Genomic DNA, 7,240 nt, shown 5'->3' with positions numbered 1-7,240 from the left:
GTGCCTAAGGAGAGTCACATGGAGAGAAAATATTCTCTCAGGATTTCACAGAGAGCAAATTGGTCAAGCAATGGCTGTGACTCATCCACATGACTGACACTCACAAAGGATCTATAAACTGCAGTATGGGGTTTCAAGATAAGTCTGGAAGGGATTTGGCTGACCTTATCAGGTACAAAAGCTACATTTTTGTTATATAGGTCTTGCTTTATCTTATTCTTAACTATCCTGCAAAAAAGTATGAAAACAAAGTATAAAAAGTAAAGCCACATTAATATGCTGAGCTATAAAAATCTCAAATCAACAACTTTGGACATTGCCAGTCTAATGGAAAACCCACTACTATTATGGACTACTGGACTCTATTGGGTGATTCTGCTGAATTCAAGCACCTACAATATTTAAATGACAATGGAATGCCCTTCTCTGACAAAACTAACCCAAAAAGTGGGATAGAAATAAATGACCCTTTTGTATCTGTATACTCAAAATAGTTAGGATAGATATACAGCTCCACTCTCTTAATTCAATGAATAGAGAGGTTTGTTATAATAGTGTTTGAGACAGGATATCATGTCTGCATCTTGTACAATGAATAACCACTAAGACCACAACACGCAATATATTAATTATTGTAAGTGTGCCAGTAATCGGTTGTGAAACTGTCTCATTGATATATGTTTCTTAATAAGAGTATTTTTAAAAAATGAATTATGAGACTTCTAAGGCATAGTATTATTTACAAGGTACACAAAAATTGTCTATTTTATTTAGTGGGATGTTTGATATTCAGAAGGTCCTTCATCAGGAGGTTTATAGCCCTTTGGGTATGCTCTAAAAGCCCCAAGATTCACTCTCCCTGCAGATATTGTTCTGACTAGGCAAAAAGTTCCGGGAACTTCTGGTGTAGCATCTGCGTGCTGACATCGATCCCAGGAAGCCAACAGCCATACCCAGGGTGGCTGTGATACCAGCCAATTGCATTCTCAAGGCAGCCAACCTGTTTGGCATTTTCTATGTCTGCAGTCATGTACTCATATGCAGCAGCTTGAGCATTTACTTGGGTTTCAGTGCCCTCTACAGGCAGAGCAAAACTGTCCATAATGATCATGGTTTCCCCATCTGCTGCTCCAAGCATCAAACCCACCACTTCCAGGTTTCCTCCTGATCTGCCTTGCACCGCTTTTTTCAACAGAGCCGGTGCTGAGATTTTACAGTACTTAAAGTAATGGTGATCTTTAGGCCAGGGCTTCACTGCCAGGATTTCTTGCTGCTGTTTTTTGTTTTTGTTTTTTTTAATATTTGTAGATTTCATCGATACTTTGACCTTCCTGAGTGGTGTTGGCCAATTCCCAGGCTTTCTGAGTCATACCGCTCCCAGACACTGCCACTGCCAAGGAATTGGAGAAATTGTCACCTCAAACAACCAAAACCCAACTTTGCTTCGCTAGGTCTCGGGATGTGGGCCTGGACCTTCCTCACTACTGAACCCACTTTCACTCTTGCCATATATCCGGCCATGGAAAAGAATTAGGTAGATGTAGAAATACTGGCATGGAAAAGCGAACATAGTATAAGCTAAATGGAAAAGCAGTTCAGAGTTGAATAAAAACAAAACAAAAAATAAATAAGTAAACATGTATGCTCAAAGCAATATGTTGAAGGAATATATAGAAATAAGTTATAAAGAAATACATAACAAAAAAAGAAATACATAACAAACTGATAATAGTGGCTAATTCCAAGCATGGCCTTATGAAGCATTTTCATTTCATGCATTGTCTTTGTGTAGTACAAATTTTACAAAAGAATGAATTATCTTTTTATTAATTTTGAGAAACAAATAGCAATGAGAGTTTCAAAAACAATTGGTAGGACAGTTTCAATAATTAATACATTGCATATTGTTGTCCTCATAGTAATTATTCATAGTACAAGACCCAGACATGATATCCTATCCAAATGCTATTAGTACAAATCTTTCTTCTCATTGAATGAACAGAAAGTAGCTGTACAGCTATCCTAACTATTTTGCATATACAGATACAAAATGGTCTGAATTACTTTTATAATTAGAAAACAGTAAGTTGTTTTTTATTTTTAGTGAATATAAAGGCTATTTTAAAAACTATCAAAATAAGTATTCTTAACCTACTCATGACAGAAACTCAGATTAACTGATCTCTAAAGTGTACCCAGAGGAGCTCAAACAGATCCTCCATCTTTGCCACAGAGCTAGGGCTTATCATAAAACACCCTGTGCAGGGAAGCCTTCCAAAAGTTGTTCATAAACTCCAAACTCTCCACCCAAGAAATACTCTTCTGTGTGAAACAGAGTCTGACTTGAGAATAGCCACAGATGGGAGACAATCTTTAAACATAAGTTTAAATCATCTCCCTTCTGTGCCTGCTTTTATGGGGAACATTTGATTACTTTCTTAGTTCTAATAAATTACCAATAAATAATTACAGGAAACCAGTGTTTTCAAAGCAGGGTCAGACAATTTGGGCTAGTCCTGAGACAACTAATAAATCAAAGATCTGCAACCATACTATGTCAAAGTCAATCTTTGCCATGTTTATATATCTAATATGTGCATCTAGCCAGCTGAACAATTTCAGCCCAGGGAAATTTTTCTTTCCTAACCTCCAGGGCAACAGCTGGCTTCCAAGGAGAAAATTTCATTATTTTGTAGTATGTGCTCAACTACAGATCCTGCTTTGCTCATAAACTTGTCATTTTGAGTCTGGGTTCTATATCCATGGCTGAATCACAGGGGCAGTGAATCTGCAAGCTGAGAACCCCGAGTGAAAAGGCAGGCTTTCATCTGCTCTGACTCACCATCCAATCAGCACTAGTGACCTCCTGAGCTGGACACAGCACACAAAGGAAGATGATCAATTAGCTCTGCACCCCTTTGCAGTCTTAAATTCTCACTCAGGTCACTGTCCAATTTATATCTATTCCTAGATATGTAATTTTTCTGTCCCAGAACACATTGTCATTTCATCTTTGCAATCCAAAATAGAATTGCCTGGGTTTTGTTTTATCAATTCGCAAAATGTCTCTAATTCGCTGCTATCCATTTTTCACTTTTCTCCTGCCTACCAAACAGCTGTGCACTTTGCATTTTTCCATAACTCTATTCTCACATCTCTATTACTTCCTGGCACTCTCAAAAGCAAACAAAAGTCTTTTGAGAGTGATTCATTCCGTTGTTCACGAACAAAGCTTATGCAACCGAGTCTGAGAAAAACATAATTTTGTTAATGATTAGAGGAGACTTCAACTCAAAAAGTCCAACTCCCTAGTTTGACAAATTGGAGAGAATTAACCCCAGTAATAAGTACATGGTGACCTTGTGGAGCATACTCAAGATTGCTGAAACCTGGGATTATTATCTGAAGAAGTATATAGGTCAGTAACAATAGCACTAATAGAAGCATCCCATTGGTCTGGTATTATAATTACTTGGTGCCATTTTTTTCTTCCCCCAACAGACAGCATTCTGGAGAGCAAGAAGTGTGACCTATTCATCTTATTTGCAGCACCTCATCTTGTCTAATCAGGATTCGCCATCCTCTGTACGGCTTCTGACAGTTGGCCTCATGTAACAAATGGGGGAGTTTGTATTGTTCGTTTGCTTGTTTTGTAAAAGTACCTTCCTATAGGTTGTGGCCAGTAATTACCAGCACTTACAAACATAGCAACATCCAACAGAAGAAGTGGTTCTTCTAGGTCACCAGCCCACCTCTGGACAAATCACCATTAAGGGATTTGAAGCGACCGTGCCTGGTTTTATCAAGTCATCACCAACATCTCCATAACATCACGCAACAACCCGTGAGCTGGTTTGTATAGAAATGTACACAAAAATGCAAATTTCCAGGTTGTATGGACCTCACAATTCAACTTTGTAAAATGCTTGCATATAGAGCTAAGAAAGAGGCAGAGATACACATCTTAAAAAATATTTGCTTAATGAGAGAAAACCTTTTTCTTCTGTTGTTGGTTTCTTCATTAATATTGTCAGACTGTTTTAGATCGTTTTAGTCAAGTGAACATTACTATTCACATAGGTGCCCCAGTTGAGACAAAAGACTGGCTCCTTGGGGTATCCCGAAGCAGCCTTCCCAGACGGTAGCACCGACACAGGTCTGCTGTCCCACGTCCAAGGAGATTAAACTGAGAGGTGCTGAGATGACTTGTAAAGAACTGGGAAGAAAAGCAGGGTGCGAGAGATGGCTTGGTCCTCCCTCTGATCTTTCTGGATGCTCCTCACAAACTAGCTTCCAAAGGAGAGTGGATGCGCCCCAAAAGATGCCTCAGTGACTCATCCCCAGTGCAGTGTGGTGCCAAGAGGAGAGCAGGAACCTGAACACACAAGGAGCGGGCTGGATCCACAGACCACACCTGCTGGCAAACAGTCAGGTGAGCAGTGAAGGAAAACGCCAGAGCTTTACAGTATCCAGAGCTGGGAGTTTACATTGTTTATATGCTTGTTTTATAAACGTTCCTTCTTCTGGGTAGTGGCCAGGAAACTTCTCAATGAGAATAAGATGCCCAGGGGCCAGTAAGTACAGCAAAAGACAGAACTTTCCTAAGCCTTACAGACTGGATGCACCCTGCGTAAGCGTTCATTCCCAAAGCAACTTGTATGGAGGGCTTCTGAACAGATCTGTCCATTTGTCTTTCTTAATATCCTCCAGCAGGCACAAGGAAGAACAAGAATTAAATCCACTGAGTTACTTTATTCAGTAATGAATATTTCATTTTGGCTCTCTAAAAGTAAGAAATATTTATTTTGTGTATCAAAAATAATAAACTGTAATCATTAAACACATAATTGTGTGCTTAAACAGAAAGGTACACAGAAGTTTCAGAATGAGTTAAGTTACTTTTGTAACTCAATTCTGGGAACAAAAGGACTGTTTCTTCCAGTGGCGTCATAAGAGTACGGGAATACCTCCCGCCTTCCCGTCAGATTGACCAGAGCAAAGCTCGACTCTTAAGTCATGGGAAAGGTTACCCCTACCCTGAGTTCTGCTGGATGAAATCAGGGTTCTGTTAGCTAAGAACACAGATGACATAAATGCAGAGTGAGGATCACAGAAGTGATCTAGCGGCCTTCTAGTCTGGAACTTGACATTGATTCTATAACATCAGGTCTTTGCGTGCCTCAAAACACATAGACACAAAAGTTGAATATCCATCAAAGAAACAAAAGTATGTTAAATGTTCAAAAATTATAATTTCTGTTATAAGTTTATAATAGTACATTGAATAACAAAAAGGCAGCAGAAGCGTCTGCTTAGGCAGATGCAGCAGCGAGGAGTTCAATCCCCAGGCCAGCTGTGCAGGGCCCGCCCCTGGGGCCTGCTGAGACAGCGATTGAGACTGAGTGTGGTGGTGCATACCTGTAATCCCAGCACTTGGGAAGCTGAAAACAGGAGGATCACTATGAGTCCAATCTATGCCATGTGACCCTGTAGACCTATCCTAAATACAAAAAACAAAAAAAAGGCAGCAGAAAATATGCCTTCTCTACAAATAAATCTATGCTTTAAGATACACCTTCATACAAAAATGATAGTAATTTTGATTTGGCCTTGGGTTGTTGTTGATTTCTCCACTGATTTCCAAGATTTTTACAATATGAATGAATGTCTTATATAATTTTTAATTATAAAAATTCCAAATTCTCTTCCATTTTACAAGTTCTTTTAAAATTCACATCATCATTACCCTTGCTACATCTTTTATTTTAACATCTATGAAAGGAAATCTCCTGTACAGCCTCCCTGTATTCATCTTACTCTGACACACAAATATGCTCCATGAGCAAGATAATTAAAGTTATCCTTCTATCATAAAAAGCACACTCCCTGTATCAAAATTTGTCTTTAAATGCACTCCCTCATTAAACCTGAAGAGGTGATTTCTATTACTTTTCCTATAACCAATGTAAAATTCTAATGGGCTTTGTAATTATTTCCTATTTTCAAGGCACTTTCTAATTTCTACATTAGTGACACTGAAACACTTAAGCTACTGTTTTTGAGATAATATTCACCCCTATAGCACCTTTAAAGGGAATTCATAATTCTACTCTCCTTTTAGCTCCTAATTTTTCCAAGCCCAAGAGTCAACCTGGCTTGCACAGTAGTTCATATTTTGCCTGAAATTTTTAGAGGTCTGTGCCACTATGCCAACTCCTATTTAAGCAAAGGCTGATTCTGAATTAATGTGCTCGCCTGCCCTGCAGCCGGCTCCCTACCGTCCAGCCCGCTGGCTTCACTACTGCTGCTGTCACTGCATGCCTTGTCCCTGCAGATTTTGGAGTACTATCAAATCAGCCTGTCATTTGTTTCCTTTGACCATATTCAATCTCTATAATCTGCCAAAGAAAGTAGCAAACTGAATATGACTAATACACCTTCCTTATGCTCTGAGTCCATTCAGGCTGCACAAACCAGATGGCTTATAAAAGAAACATGCAGTGATGTCTCGCAGTTCTGGAGGCTGGGAAGTCCAGCATCACGGTGCCCTCAGACTTGGCGCCTGATCTCTGCTTTACAGACAAAACTCTCTGGCTGTGTCTTCAGGTGATGGAAAAGCAAAGTAGCTGTCTGGAGCCTGTTTTATTAAGGGTGTTCATTCTAATCACGAGGACGCTGACCTGGTGGCTTCATCAGCTCCCCAAGGCTTCTCCTCCTATACCATCACCCTGGGGATTAGCTGCTTGGTATGCAGCTGAAGGAAACACAGTCATTCAAAACAGAGCAATTCTCAACTCCCTCTCTACAATTCTTGGGTAGAAGAGCCTTGGACAAGATGAAAGTCTGTAACTTCTCTGCAGTAGCATTTGTTAATTTCTCCATTAAAGGACATCTTCACCACAGACTGAAATATCTTTTCAATGTTATTTCTTTTCTCTTTCAATTAACCTTCTAGCCTAAGGCTAACTTTTAAAAAAACTGATTTTTTACCTGATTTACCTCCTTCTCACCAAACTATTTGTTTTGTAAAATTCTGTGTTTATTGCTCATTTCTCTTTATTCATGTTGTTCTTCTGATTTTTTAATTTATGCATTATCATTGTGCTTCTTTAAAATTCTAACAGTTGGAAGTATTTTGGTGTTTTAAGTAGTCAGAGATATTATTGCTAATACTGCAAAGCAGTAGATGCAAAATCATCATGAAAAGTTTTTCTTTGATTCCTAGATTTTATATGTGTGG

At 39.0% G+C, this 7,240-nt stretch overlaps 1 pseudogene; it reads right to left on the bottom strand.

The window, feature by feature from the left end:
* Positions 1–1,570, bottom strand: part of LOC101576000 — an 8,885-nt pseudogene extending 7,315 nt beyond the window's left edge.
* Positions 1,571–7,240: the final 5,670 nt, after the last annotated feature.

The sequence above is a fragment of the Octodon degus genome, unplaced genomic scaffold (assembly GCF_000260255.1).
Source record: "Octodon degus isolate 3935 unplaced genomic scaffold, OctDeg1.0 scaffold00102, whole genome shotgun sequence".
NCBI classification, from domain to species: Eukaryota; Metazoa; Chordata; class Mammalia; order Rodentia; family Octodontidae; genus Octodon; species Octodon degus.
The sequence above is the reverse complement of the archived record's forward strand: the minus strand, read 5'-3'. Positions and strand labels throughout refer to the sequence as shown.